The 15,969-nt window shown below is 45.0% G+C and overlaps 1 pseudogene; it reads left to right on the top strand.

The window, feature by feature from the left end:
• LOC115472570 overlaps positions 1 to 15,969 on the top strand; it is a 51,186-nt pseudogene that overhangs the window by 2,260 nt on the left and 32,957 nt on the right.

Raw genomic sequence — 15,969 nt, forward strand, 5'->3', positions numbered from 1 at the left:
TGAACTTCCAGCTAGTACCTGCAAGACAGGTTTTGTGTGTACTGAGCTGTGCAAAACTTTAACTGGATAATGCTGAATATCGCTCCACCTGGGAAATGAAAAATGTTTTCCCAGCCCCTTTCTTACTTGGTTAACTCTGTGCATGCAGTGAAATAAATGGTGGAATTTTGGAAGGGAAGGCTTGCCAGGCTGAAACTTCATTTTACTGGATATTCACACAGGTGACTGTGCTAAGCTATGAGATCTGTTTGCATTTACTGCATTCGCTGTGTGCAAATAAAATATCATTCATAGTCATAACTCACAGTAGACATTCGTGATCTTGTTGCATATTTTCTGTTTTTTTTCAGGATCGAGATTGTGCTTTGTCCCCGAGGAGCTGAAGGATTTGTTTAAAGTCTCCCGTATATGCCGTGGGGGCCAGATGTAAACAACACCGTGTGTACCAATGATAGAGGCTGGATCACTTTCCAAGGCTTCTCTCGCAGTGGACGTAAGTCCATCCAAGTTTCTGGTAACTCAGGTATATAGTAGAGTCCTGGATATCCACCATAACCGGATCGACAGGTTGTCAGATAACCGAAAATGTTGGATGATTGGATACAAGACCTGTGCCATGCTTACCATATCCCCCCCCCCCCAACGTGCTCCTTACCATATCCTTCCTCCACCACAAAGTGCTTCCTTATCCACCTGTAGCAACTTCTCCCAGGCCTACCTTACAGTCCTTGGTGGTCCAGTGGTGAAGTTGGAGCAGGAGTGATCCTTAGTTACCTGCCTATGTCAGCTTCACTTTCAAAACTGCGTCTAGTGACTGTCTCACAGCAGCGTTTTGCGATTGCACAGGTATGGGCAGAAACGATCTCCAGTCAAACTGGTGCTTTCTAGGGCTGGGTGTCCTCAGAAGCTTAGCGGAGATTGGGTGGCAGAGCCGGTGGTGGGAGGCGGGGCTAGTGCTGGGCAGACTTCTACCGCCAATGCCCTGAAAATGACAGATAGATACAAATCAAGGTCAGGTATCCACAAAAAGTAGCACATATGAGTTTATTTTGTTGGCAGACTGGATGGACCTTGCGGGTCTTTCTCTGCCGTCATCTACTATGTTACTGTGTAATTCTAGAGCAAAATAATAGTGTGAAACCTGCAGTGAAAATTGTCTAAAATGTTTCCTCTTAAGTGAACACCAGTACTTGCACATTTTCATATATTGCACGATTTTACATTTCAACATTTTTATTGATGACAAACCGGTTCATATACCGAACTCAAAGAATCACATTAGCAAAGCATAGAAAATCACAGTAACCCGACATACCCGTCATCAACCTGTTGTTTTTAACTATTCCCCCAACCTCCCCCTACTCCTCCCAATCCCGTCTGTTTATTTGACAGTACACCATTTTATTGGCCTTAACCAATAAATACAACCAACATTTAAGTACACCTAGCTGTAAACGTCAGAATGAACTCCAAGTGCCCGGACGTACATCGTCAATATTACACAATTTTAATGGAGAGGTTCTGCAGCTGGAGAAGTTTCTGTGCATGTACCATGCTTTGGCGCACCTGGGGCCCTGTTTACTAAGGTGTGCTAACGTTTTTAGCTCGTTCTAAAAATTAGCACATGCTAACCATGTGGATGCCCATAGGAATATTATGTGCATTTACACAGCGCGTGCTAAAAACCCTAGCGCGGCTTAGTAAACAGGTTCCCTGGTGTTGAAATGAGTCCTTTATAGACGTCTCGGAGCCTTAGCACATGGACATTTTGTACAGCTTTTAGGTTCTTTTATTGTTCCCTGTGTTCTGTCCACTAGGTTAACGACGTATTTAGATGTGCAACGTTGCCTTGAGTATTTGGGTTACTTGGCCTACTCCATACTGACGGAGCAAGAATCTCAGGCGACTGCAATTACAGGTAATTTAGCAGCATCAGTTTGCTGGTTCTACTTAGGAACGTATAGTCTGCAGAGAAATACGGAGATGTAGGAAGCGTTTGAGTACTCCGTCCTGCTCGTTGCATTGAAATAAGTGAGTAAGGAAGAGTCTGGGAGCTGACAGGCTGCTGCTGCTGTTGATGACATCAGGGTGGCTGGAGAATTGGGTGAATGGCCTGATTGATAGATCTTGTGACCTGTTGACCATTAAGCTTACTAGTGTACCAGACACAGCTTTTGTGCACGGTGCCACTTTGCACAAGAGCGGCAGGGAGTGGTGTAAATGCTGTCGACCAGGCCCATTTCTTCATGAGAAGACTGTGCCCTGAATGCCTGTTATTGCTCCCAGCTCTTTATTTTGAGCCTTGCAGATGAGACTTTGATGTTCCCAAAGTAATTACTACTACTACTATTAAACATTTCTATAGCGCTACTAGACTTACGCAGCGCTGTACAAATTAACATGAAAAGACAGTCCCTGCTCAACAGAGCTTACAATCTAAATTGGACAGACGAACAGACAGCTAGGGGTGTGGAAATTGCAGTGGTAGGGGTGATCAGTGAGGGTGTTGAGTAAGAGTGTCATGGTTAGGAGTCGAAAGCAGTAGCAAAGAGGTGGGCTTTAAGCCTAGACTTGAAGACAGCCAGAGACTGAGCCTGACGTACTGGCTCAGGGAGTCTATTCCAGGCATAGGGAGCAGCGAGATAGAAGGAACGGAGCCGGGAGTTAGCAGTGGGGGAGAAGGGGGACGACAGGAGACATTTACCCAGCGAACGGAGTTCACGGGGAGGAGTGTAGGGAGAGATGAGAGCGGAAAGGTACTGAGGAGCTGCGGAGTGGATGCACTTGTAGGTCAAAAGGAAAAGTTTGAACCGTATGCGGAAGCGGATAGGGAGCCAGTGAAGCGACTTGAGGAGAGGGCTAACGTGAGTATAGCAACTCTGGCGGAATATAAGACGCGCAGCAGAGTTTTGGACAGATTGAAGAGGAGAGGAGATCCTCTTCATCTGTAGTTTGCAGATTTTAAAGACATTTTTTGCCTACTGTCTGCGGGGAAAGTTCAATTTATTTGATAATATTGCAAAATTTCAAAAGCAATTAAGCAGTGTACAATATCTAAAATAATTGGAGGAGAAAAAGGGAAGAGCACAATGTAACACGACACTGCCAGAAGTCATCATATCAAGGAGGGGAAACGTAGAGTCAGATATAATTTAGATGGAAAAGCCAAAGAGAATTAGTAGGCTTTTAACTGGGTTGCTCTGTATATGTGTTTTAATGTCTTGTGTGTGGTGTCCTGTTCACTTTGCGTTTTCACGACATGGGGGAAGGGGACATGAGGATTGTGACAAGGATGGTATTGGATTTATACAAATGTGCAGACCGTTGAAACATTTACATCACGGAAAGTAGGCTTCATTAGTTTTTAAGTGGAAAAAATTGCTCCTTCAGCTATAAAGGAGCGTTTGGACTACTACTACTACTATTATTTATTTTATTTATTTTTATTTATTTATTTGCATTTGTATCCCACATTTTCCCACCTATTTGCAGGCTCAGTGTGGCTTAGAAATTTAGCATTTCTATAGCGCTACAAGGCGTACGCAGCGCTGCACAAACATAGAAGAAAGACAGTCCCTGCTCAAAGAGCTTACAATCTAATAGACAAAAAATAAAGTAAGCAAATCAAATCAATTAATGTGAACAGGAAGGAAGAGAGGAGGTAGGTGGAGGCGAGTGGTTACAAGTGGTTACGAGTCAAAAGCAATGTCAAAGAGGTGGGCTTTCAGTCTAGATTTAAAGGTGGCCAAGGATGGGGCAAGACGTAGGGGCTCAGGAAGTTTATTCCAGGCGTAGGGTGCAGCGAGACAGAAGGCGCAAAGTCTGGAGTTGGCAGTAGTGGAGAAGGGAACAGATAAGAAGGATTTATCCGCGGAGCGAAGCATTTGGTCTACTGGGTTATAGTCATTCACGGAACTCATTTCACATATTGATATAGTTCCTTTTGGAATGGTAAGGAACAAGGGGAGTTTTATAACGGGGCATATAAATACAGCGAATGGTACACTTGATCTGTGCTTCATTTTTGAAAGGTCCAGTACCCCTTGTTCCTTCTCACCCAATACTTCCCGCACCCTTAATTGTCTTGTCTTAATTGACTTAATAGTCTTAATTACCTTAATTGACATCGCCCTTAATTGTCTTGTCTGTCTGTATTACTTTTTGGATTGTAAGCTCTATTGAGCAGGGACTGTCTCTCTATGTCAGGTGTTCAGCGCTGCGTGCGACTAGTAGCATATACAAATGTTAATAATAATAATACTTTATAAATTGCTACAATTTGAAAATCGCCACTCTAGACCTCAGCCATTCAGCGCAGCGAACTTAGCTCATGTCATGTCATTGTTAAAGACTTCATTGGTCTTTAACAATTAGTCATTTATAATTCTTAAAAGCATTTAATTTTAATTGTGTTTGTTAATGAAATTAAAAACTTATCTTTGTTGGCTCAGGGGTGGGAATGTGGGCATACTTTGCATATTACTCGTACATTGACCTCTGCCCCTGGGAATGTCTATTGTGTAATTGCCAATGCGAATGCAGCATACAGCCTTGTGATTTCAGGAAAATCCCATTTCCACCTGTAACCGAGGCTTTGCAGACCGTAAAACCTTTCTAAAATTACCTCTTATGCATACAGGAGGCACAGGCCTAGCTTTCTGTTTTGCGTTCATTTGCTGCAGTGACTCGAGATAAAAAGATAGACCTCCAGAGAGGCAGACTCAGAGAAACGTCTTCCGCTGTAACGTGATCGGATGAAAGGATGTGGAAAAAGTGGTGTCCTGCAGGCATTCCTGGGAAGAAACTTAATGGTAAGAACGGTCTCATAGCTGTGTGGGTAGCACACGCACATTTTGAACCTTACTACGGGGCGCCTCAGCACACCCCGCGGTAAGCCCTTTTAAGCTGTGGGAAGCACGCTTTATTCTTACCATAGCTTAGTAACAAAGTCCTCGTATTGTGGTTGTGTTTTTGAGAGTCCCTATCATCAGAGAGCTAATAGTCAATAAATGCCAAATTGACATGTGACTGACTTAAACCGTCTTGCCGGCATTCTGCTCAAATTATCTTGCTGAAACCCATTACCATCTAGCCGACGTCGGAAAACGCACCTAACATACAAGCGTACGCTGGAGCACCCCCCTGGAAATGTCTATTGTGTAATTTTCGGCACCCGTACTCATAACCAGTGGCGTAGCAAGGGGGGGCGGTGGGGGCGGTCCGTCCCGGGTGTCAACGGGTGTGGGGGGGGTGCATCCGTCCACCCCCCCCCCCGGCGCAGCGCCTCCCCCCCGACACGGTCCCCACCTGCCTACGAGCTCCATCCATCTGCAGCGCTGCTGAAAAGAAGAAATCGCTTCGTCGGCCCTTCCCTCACTCACTGTCTCCTGCCCTTGAGGAAATAGGAAGTTACGTCAGAGGGCGGGACACAGTGAGTGAGGGAAGGGCCGACGAAGCGATTTCTTCTTTTCAGCAGCGCTGCAGATGGATGGAGCTCGTAGGCAGGTGGGGACCGTGTCGGGGTGGCGCTATGCCGGGAGGGGGGGGGGGGTGTCGACGCCGGTGGGGGGGTGTCGTGTTGGTCTGCACCCCGGGGGGGGGGTGCAGCGGTGATCCGCCCCAGGTGGCAGCCGCCCCCGCTACGCCACTGCTCATAACTCACAACTTGCTTGTCTCAATTTATCTGGTGATTCTTCATTCTGCAAACTCACGCTCAGCTCCTCATTCCAAGTCGCATGAAGAGCACCAGATGGTTTGGCAGAATGAACTCACTGGGTGCTCTGATATATTTTCTGTGTAATTTTATGTTTCTAACTTCTGTTTATAGAGGCAGAAACAAATCCGTGAGGACCATAAGTCTTTCTATGCCATTAACATGGTCTACGTCTACGGTCAAGAAAATATTTATTGGTAAGTCGCCTGAGGACGTGCAGAGTCTCGTTTTGTACAAAGAAAGAATTTCTCTAGAGCGAGAGGCCAGAGGGGAATTCTCGGGGGTTTTCTTCTGCTGGGGAAGGGAAGGCAGCCCAAATATATACAGAGGGGAAGGTTAGCAGTTGTGGGAAATAGGTCTGTTCTGAATGAGAATGCTGCGTTAACTGGATAGCCTGGGACATGAAGCGTGTGACATTCCTGCCTAGGCGGTGGACTGTTTATTCACTCTGAGGCACTTTTTATTTATTTTATTTAAGTGTTACATTTGTATCCCACATTTTCCCACCTATTTGCAGACTCAATGTGGCTTTCATAGTACTGGAAAGGCGTTTACAAATTCCGGTGTGAACAAATACAATGTGATGTTGTGGTAAGATGAAGTTCATATGGCAGAGCCACAATAGGAATCGTCGTAGCGGAAGAGTAGAGTTATGTTCATTACGTGCTTTAGTTTTTTTTTGTTTGTTTGTTTCATTTGTACCCCGCGCTTTTCCCACTCATGGCAGGCTCAATGCGGCTTACAGGTACTTATTTGTACCTGGGGCAATGGAGGGTTAAGTAACTTGCCCAGAGTCACAAGGAGCTGCCTGTGCCTGAAGTGGGAATCCAACTCAGTTCCTCAGTTCCCCAGGACCAGAGTCCACCACCCTAACCACTAGGCAACTCCTCCACTGTTGCTACTATTTGAGATTCTACATGGAATGTTGCTATTCCAACATTCCATGTAGAAGTCGGCCTTTGCAGATCACCAATGTGGCCGCGCAGGCTTCTGCTTCTGTGAGTCTGACGACCTGCACGTACATGCAGGACGTCAGACTCACAGAAACAAAAGCCTGCGCAGCCTTCTACATGGAAAGTTGCTAGTGGAATAGCAACATTCCATGTAGAATCGCCAATAGTAGCAACATTCCATGTAGAATCTCCAATAGTATCTATTTTATTTTTGTTACATTTGTACCCCGCACTTTTCCCACTCATGGCAGACTCAATGCGGCTTACATGGGGCAAAGGAGGGTTAAGTGACTTGCCCAGAGTCACAAGGAGCTGCCTGTGCCTGAAATGGGAATCCAACTCAGTTCCCCAGGACCAAAGTCCACCACCCTAGCCACTAGGCCACTCCTCCACTCCTTGGCTCGGGAGGGTATGCCTTTTTAAACAGGGTGGTTTTTAGTATTTTCCGGAAGTTTAGGTGGTCGTACGTCATTTTCAAGGCTTTTGGTAGCGCGTTCCACAGTTGTGTGCTTACGTAGGAAAAGCTGGATGCATAGGTAGATTTCTATTTAAGTCCTTTACAGCTTGGGTAGTGTAGATTTAGATATGTTCGCGTTAAATCAGATGCGTTTCTGGTTGGTGAGTCGATTAAGTCTGTCATGTATCCAGGCGCTTCGCCGTAGATAATTTTGTGAACCGTGGTGCAGATTTTGAAGGCAATGCGTCCTTTGATTGGGAGCCAGTGTCATTTTTCGCGGAGGGGTTTTGCACTTTCAAATCGCATTTTTCCCAATATAAGCCTAGCTGCCGTGTTTTGAGCGGTCTGAAGTTTCTTTAAGGTTTGTTCTTTGCATCCTGCATGCCATCCTTTGAGTCATTCTACTCGTTGGACAGGTTGTGGACACACACATGCCTCCTTTAAGTACCTTCCCCCAAATGCATCTTACAGTACTGGACGGTTAAGGATCCTCCAGCATACTGGCATTGGAGAAACCAATTACATCAGCTGGTATCTTGGGAGGCTGGGGAATCCAGGTTCTCAAAGAAAAAGAGAGTCACATTTCTGGCTATTTGGGGCCCTTACCTGCGAATCCTAAGTCACAGAGGTCGTAGTTTACTTCTAAATGCAGGGTGAATTCCACAGGCTGTTATTGAATAGTTCCTCCAGGTCTTCTGGGGGGGGGGGGGGTAGGGAAGGGGTATGGGGATGGGGAACCATAAAAATGTTGGAAAATAAGTATTGCGCAGAGCCGGAGCCGGAGGGGTAAAACTTAAAAGTTTGATAACTATAAAATACTGCTGTTTGTTTGTTGTATTATTGTTCTAAGGAATGCCAGATGGATCAGCAATTAATATGCTAAGGTGAATCTGTATTTATTGCTTTGTCATCAATAAAAACCGTTGAAACATAAGTACCTTCCCCCACCTGTAGAGAGGGTTTACACACAGGATTGAAGAATGCCATTTTTCAGGCTACCTTTATTTTGGAGGTGTTGCCTACTATTCTTTAAGGTCTGGGCCTATCTCTGTTTTTTTCAGTTACCACAGTTCTTCTGTACACACATTTATGTGATTAATATTAATTTTGGTTACCTTGAGAACCAGACGGGCTTTCGTGCCATTGCTGTCATTTCAAGAGGTCTTTTTGTGCCCCTGAACTGACCCAGAAAAGCTCACAATTGTAGAGAACTGGTGGTATTCATCTGGATCCTGTCACTTTCCATATAGCAAAAGATAGAAGTAAACAAATCTTGCAGGTTTTAGTCAGATATTTTAATAATGAACTGAATTACATTTTACACACGGTCAGTGCTGGAGTCTGTCATTGTGGCGCCTGAACAGGGAGAGGCAGATTAAAATGGTGAAATGAGCCCGTGTCACATCCTGACCATGAATATTAGGTAAAAGAAAAATCTGTTTTGCTCTCTTATTAGAAGAAAAAGATTTCTTTGTAAGCAGGAATGATAACTGTTGGCTTCACAATATTTATATTTTATTTATATTTATATTTTGCTCACACCTTTTTCAGTAGTAGCTCAAGGTGAGTGACATTTCTGTGTCCCAGGAGGGCTGACAATCTAAGTTTGTACCTGAGGCAATGGAGGGTTAAGTGACTTGCCCAAGATCACAAGGAGAAGCAGCGGGATTTGAACCAGCCACCTCTGGATTGCAAGACCAGTGCTCTAACCACTAGGCCACTCGTCCACTCCATAGGAGAATTGTGGATGCCATCTGTTGGCTATGTGGAATTACACGTTAAGAAGCAAGTTGTAGGTGCTGCCTTTGGCTGGACTAATTTTGCTGCGCTGTGGGGCTTTCTCACACACTGAGGCCACTTTTAGTGCCACTATAAAATGGCTGCATTTTTCATTTTCTCTGTTAATGGCCATGTGCTAATTTCCCCATTAGTGCTTGAGCAGTTACCGACCTCTGTTTTATAGGTAAGGGCTCCCGCAGTTAAGTTGCGCCAACCAGTCAGCACAGATCATGCCTACTCACTGCCCCCAGACACGCTCCCAGCACTAAAAATCTATTTTAGCATGGGTGAAGTGCGTGCCGATCCCAAAGCCACCACAGGAATCCTGAATGCACCCTTGGGTGGTGGTTTTTTTTTTTAATGTATGGTAAGCGCACGTTAGTTCTTAGCGCAGCTAATGTACCACCTACAGTGTGCTTGCTCACTCTTCTGTCCACATATTTATTCATGGTTGGGTGACCTTTACGCAGGGCTTTCTAATCTCAGACTATGGAAAAGTGCAGGCGGGGCAAACTTTGGTCCTGAGGGTCCTATTGGGGAGTAGTAGGGCTAAATACAGGAATGTGAGCTGAGGGAAATCCTATGATCCAGGTGGAAAGGTGCATGACAGCGACATCTCTTCCAGCCCACATATTTACCCTTCAGGTGGAAAGGACGTGATTTTGGCCACCATGGATGGTAGTGTGCTCACCTTGCTTTAAAGTGAGCAAGACAGCTGAGATCAGCTGTAACTTCTGTGCTGCAAAAATTGAAGCACATAAGCAAAGTTTGAAAAAAATATATTAGCTTCCCACTATTCCAGAATCCGTGGAATAGTTGTGTCCATCAACCAGCAGGTGGAGATATAGAACTAAAAACTGAGCGTAGACATATCTCTCTTGACATTCAGGTCAGATCCTTAGTATTTTCTATCTCCAGCAGGTGGATGAACAAAGCCTTTGGTTCTGAGTAATTTGCTTCTGGTCCAGTGGGTCAGCTGGTCCCCAGTTGAGCTTTGCAGGTGCCTTGAGTCTCCAGAGTCATATCTGGAGATCTTCAGATCCTTGTCTGTGGTGCCCTACAAATTTACTTCTTTCTCTCTTCACCTCTCCCCTATTTCCTGTGGAGCACTCCTTTTTCCAGCACAACATGCTAAAAAAAAAAAAAGGAGGAAAGAGGTTTGCTGGCGAGCATGGGACAGAGTGTCTGTCCTGAGCCTTTCTCATCTGTGGTAAGACTTGTGGAGACTGAGCTTGGGAGTAGCAGCCAGCAGTGGTAAGTCTGACTAAAGTTTGACTCAGAACCGCTTGGAGGGCTGCAAGTTCCACTCGGTGCAGGAGAGGGATCTTGTCTCACCACTTGGGACATGTTGTGCTGTTCTTGTGACAGTCGGGGTGAATGGCAACTCCTGTGGTGTTCCTGCTGGGACTCGCCGGCCAGCATCGGGGTGTTGTAGTGCATGCAAGCTGAGAATCCCATGGGGATGTGGAGGAAGCAATTGGTAACATATCTTTGGATTCAGTGCAGCTTCCGAATATGCCAGGTCTTCATGCTCTCTGGCAGGGCCAGTGCACAGTTTGATGCAGGAGAGCACAGGAATGGGTACCATTTTGTTGGGGCTGACTTGCAGTGAGGATCAGCCTCTGGCTGATCATGTGCAGAGCACAGCCGCCATTTACAGCCTCAGTGCCCAACAGAGCACTATCTAGCCAGGTTTTTCAGCTGATAGTGGATGGTGGGATTCTCCATTTCTGGACTTGATGGTGAGGAAAAGGAATGCCGATGTGCCCAAGTTCTTCAGCCATTGAAAAGAACCGGGCTCAATGGGGAGACGCATCTACTGTATGTCTTCCCTCCTTGGTCTATGGTATGCCGTGTTGAAAAGGATCACATTACACCAGGATCGAATAATTCTTGTAGCCCTGGATTGGTTGCGGAGGCCTTGGTACATAGACCGATTCAACTGCTGGACACGGATCCTCTCTGTCTTCCGCAGGTACACAGTCTATTGAAGCAAGATTCATTGCTCATGGTGGATCCGTGCCTCTTTGGTCTTATAGCTTGGCCATTGAAAAGGCTCAGTTGAGTTGAAAAGGTTATTCTGATTTGATCATTGCTACTTTACTTCAGTCTCGGAAATGCCAAACATCATGTCGTATGCGAGGGTGTGGAGAAAGTTCAAGGGCTGGTGTTCTGAGTGCAGACTTCGCCTTTCTCTGCTTAGATCGCACATATGCTAGTGTTTCTCCAGGTAGGTCTTCAGAACGGATTGGCATTGGGTTCTCTGTAAAAGTTCAGGTTGCGGCTTTGGCTTTTTTCAGGGGCCAACTACAGAAGATGTCTCTTGCGGCTCAGCCAGATATCGTTCAATTCTTGTGGGGAACAGGCTGCTTGTGGCCTCCCTTTTGTATGCCGTGTCCAGAGTGGAACCTTTATTTAGTCCTTGGGCTCTTCAGATGCCTCCTTTTAAACTACTCTGGAAGGCCTCTTTGAAAACTCTCATGCTATAGAATCATTCTTGGTGGCTGTTGCGTCAGCATGTGGGGTTTCAGAGCCTCAGGCTCTCTCGTTGGGATCCCTTTCTTTGCTCTTCAGAGGCAGGAGTCTCCTTTTGCATGGTTCTTTCCTTTCCTTTCTTCCAAAAGTGGTACCAGCCTTTCATCTCTACCAATCTGTGGAGCTTCCGTCGTTTCGCAGAGAGGACGAAGAGGCTCGGTATTCTTCCTTGAAGCTTCTTGAGGGGCGTAGAGAGTCCTCATTAGATACCTGGAAGTCACAAATGAGTTTCACAAATCAGACAAACTGTTTGTGCTTTTTGGTAAACAGAGGCTTGACCTTATGGTTTCAAAGCCCACAATTGCTAGACGGCTGAAGGAAACTATCGCATAAGCTTATTAGCTTGCAGGGAAGCAGGCTCCTCAAGCCTTGCAAACTCGTTCTACGAGGTGTACAGTGGCATCCTGGGCGGAGACTTTCTTAATGTCTCTTGTGGCTATTTGCAATGCAGCGACATGGTTGACACTGCATACCTTTGCCAAGCACTACAGGGTGGACGTTGTGGTGCACTCGGAAGCCAGTGTTGGGGCTTCGGTCCTCAGAGTGGCGGCACCAGGATCCTACCCACTCTAGGGACTCCTTTTGAACATCCCTCAGATTCTGAATAGTGGGAAGCTACGTAATGGAAGGAGAAACTAGGCCTTTCCTGATTTTCTTTCCATTAGTCCTTCCCACTATTCGAGAGGCTCGAGCAAGGTTTCTGAGATGTTTAGTCAGTGCGAAGTGATGGGTCAAATAACGACTGTCACCTTGCTTGGTGCTTCCTACATATTTCTTGTTCTCTACAAGTTGTCCAAAGATGAGAGGTCCACTCATTTGCTTGTCTGGTTAGTGTTAGGTTAGTGAGTTGTTTGTTTGTTTGTTTATTCTGAGTTTCTCTTTACTGCTTGTCTACATAAATACTGAGGAGCTGGACTGGATGCCAAGAGAGAGAGATCTCAGCTCAGTTTTCTATCTCCACCTGCAGGTTGATGGACACAACTATCCTACAGGTTCTGGAATAGTGGGAAGGACCAATAGAAAGAAAATTATCAAGTTAGACTTAATTTCTCCTTAACAAAACCTTTTGAAAACAAAACTTACCTAGGGCGATGTTTATCTTTTGAGTCAGGGTCCATTTTTAAATTGTTCTGTATGTACTGAGGCAGGATTGTATAGTGTGATATCAATTTTAAAAACGTAATATTTAACCTAAATAAAATCTGCAACATCAAGCTTCTTTTTCTCTTTCCCCCCCCCCCCCCCTTTCCGGCAAAGCTCCATCAAGTCGCCGAATCGGAGTGTCTCTCTTCTGCTAATACCGTGTGTGACGTCGTCTGTCTGGTATACGATATCAGCAACCCGAAGTCCTTTGAGTATTGTGCGAGAGTCTTTAAGGTTTGTGGGATTTTGTTTCTTCTCTTTGCAACAAGATGTTGAGCGGTAAAATGTGAACCGATCTTTAAAGAAACATTTCAGGATAGCAGATTTGAAAGTTGGTACTTTTTACCTCCACTGTTTCTCCTGCTAATGCTACAAAACTTTAACTGAGGGGTGACTTGATCATATATGGCCTCCAGAATTGAATCCAATGCTGCTCGTGAAAGGCTTTGAGTGGTCGTGGACACTAATATTTTCCCAGTCCACTATTGTCACCAAAGAATGAACTCCCAGGTGCAAGAGGATTGGGGACTGAGATTCAGGCTTCCTGCATTGGGCTGGCCCGATTAGGTTATTTTTAATTTTAAAAGTTTGAAATGTATTAAGTTATGTCCAATAAAAAAGGTATCTTATTTTCTTTTCCATTTTATTTTGTTTGATTTCTATTGATAACCTTAAGAGTGGACTAACACGGCTACCACACTCCTCTACATTGAGTGAAGAAAACTTTTCTCCAATTCGTTTTAAATTGCCTAAGAAACTGGACTTAAGAGAGGTCAAGATAAGAGAATGCAAGATAGCAAAACGTAAAACCAAATATACTTTCCAACAACCTTTAAGGTTATCAATAGAAATCAAACAAAATAAAACATGGCAAAGAAAATAAGATGATACCTTTTTTATTGGACATAACTTAATACATTTCTTGATTAGCTTTTGAAGGTTGCCCTTCTTCCTCAGATCGGAAATAAGCAAATGTAGCAGATCTGACGAAGAAGAGCAACCTTCGAAAGCTAATCAAGAAATGTATTAAGTTATGTCCAATAAAAAAGGTATCATCTTATTTTCTTTTCCATGTTTTATTTTGTTTGATTTCTATAGATTCTACATGGAATGTTGCTATTCCACTAGCAACGTTCCATGTAGAAGTCGGCCCTTGCAGATCACCAATGTGGCCGCGCAGGCTTCTGCTTCTGTGAGTCTGACGTCCTGCACGTACATGCAGGACGTCAGACTCACAGAAACAGAAGCCTGCGCAGCCTTCTACATGGAATGTTGCTAGTGGAATAGCAACATTCCATGTAGAATCTCCAATAGTAGCAACATTCCATGTAGAATCTCCAATAGTATCTATTTTACTGTCATAGTAATGCTTGAATGTTTTCACTTATATACACTGTCAGCTAGCACATTTGCTTATTTGATCTGAGGAAGAAGGGCAACCTTCGAAAGCTAATCAAGAAATGTATTAAGTTATGTCCAATAAAAAAGGTATCATCTTATTTTCTTTTCCATGTTTTATTTTGTTTGATTTCTATTGATAACCTTTAAGAGTGGACTAACACGGCTACCACACCTCTCTACTTAAAAGTTTGAAAGAATTTTATATTCCACACGCAGAGGTAATTATACTTCCATGAATGACGTTTCAACTTGTTCAGCTTTCCATTAGCTAAAAGTTGAAGCGTGCCGTGATCTGTCTTTTTATTGGACAGCATTATCTCATATAAATGTGAAATTAGGCAAATAACATTTGTCAAATATATTTAGGCTTTCATAACTCCACTGAGCTTTTAACTGTTTTCACTCACAGCAGCACTTCATGGATAGCAGGACACCTTGCTTAATAGTAGCTGCAAAATCTGATCTGCATGGGGAAAAACAGGAGTATCACGTATCTCCAGCCGAATTCTGCAAGAAGCACAAGATGCCCCCACCCCAGGCATTCACTTGCAACACTGCTGACGCCCCGAGCAAAGACATCTTTGTGAAGCTGACGACCATGGCCATGTATCCGTAAGTGTCGAATGCTTCCTAATCCTGTGCTGCACGAGGTGTAGGACGCTGCATGCCATTGGTGATCGCAAGAGTGGACGTAATTCTTTCTTCATAAGAATCGCTTAGCAACAGATAGAAGCTTCTATTGGCCGGGTTGTGGTATTCTGCAAAGCTGACCGTCCCTGTACCTGTGGTGCAGTGGTATGACTCTCCGTTTCGAATTCAAATATTTATAGGCAAGGTTGACTTTACTAAATTAAACTTTCACAGCCCTATGAAATGTGTTAAGATGGAACTGCCATCACCGTTTTGAGGTCAGGGTGACCCAAAAGCATTCAGCACTTGCTTAGATGCCCTGCAGCTAGCTGTCCTCTCTTCCTGGTCAAAGACCGTTCTCTGTGTTTTAGGGTCCTCTTATAAATGATAGCAGATAAAGACCAAATCAACCCATGCCCCAGGGGTGTAGCCAGGCCTTGCCAGGAGGGGGGGCCAGAGCCCGAGGTGGGGGGGCACTGTTAAGCCGCCTCCCCCCCTCCGGCGACCCCCCTCCCCCCCGCTGGATTGCGCCAACACTCTTAAATCCCCCTCCCACTACCAACCCTCCCCGCCGTCCGCCCCATGAAGTACCTTGTTTGCTGGTGGGGATCCCCAAACCCCGCCAGCCAAGAGTGTTCTTCAGCGCCGGAGTTAGTAGACTCCGGTGCCTTCATTCAAGGAAGTTCGTCTGAAGGGTCAGCTGGTTTTGACGCCTTTACGTTCTGCACGGGGCTACATGCACGGTGCAGGACGTAAGGCGTCAAAACCAGCTGACCCTTCAGACGAACTTCCTTGAATGAAGGCGCCGGAGTCTACTAACTCCGGCGCTGAAGAACACTCTTGGCTGGTGGGGTTTGGGGATCCCCGCCAGCAAACAAGGTAAATCATGCTGTGGAGGGGCGGGCGGCGGTGGCGGGAGGGGGAGTTGTCGGCAGGGGGCCAGGGGCGAATCTGGGGGGCCCAGGCCCCCTCAGGCCCCACGTACACACCACTGCCATGCCTAGTTAAGATTCTTCTACTTGGATCTTGTTTGCTTATGCAATGCAATATGGGTTTGTGACCAAAGCTAGTTCAATGCAGAGTACAGAAAAAAAAAAGAGGCCACTCATAATTAGGGATTACAATGTGTCCATAATTGTTTCCTGTTATGTAACAGTATCTTTCCTATGTCGATTTATGAATTCTAACAATTATTTTCTTACAAATTTCCTACACAAGTAAGCCTTCAATTGATATCAAAATAACGTATGATTGGTTCCAATCTTAACGTATGTGAATAAATCCAATTTTTTTTTAATGCTCGATTAGAAAAAACTGAATTAAAGATCCTTTTATATCTTATTCCCTTGGGGGTGGGA

The sequence above is a fragment of the Microcaecilia unicolor genome, chromosome 6, assembly GCF_901765095.1.
Source record: "Microcaecilia unicolor chromosome 6, aMicUni1.1, whole genome shotgun sequence".
Classification (NCBI taxonomy): Eukaryota; Metazoa; Chordata; class Amphibia; order Gymnophiona; family Siphonopidae; genus Microcaecilia; species Microcaecilia unicolor.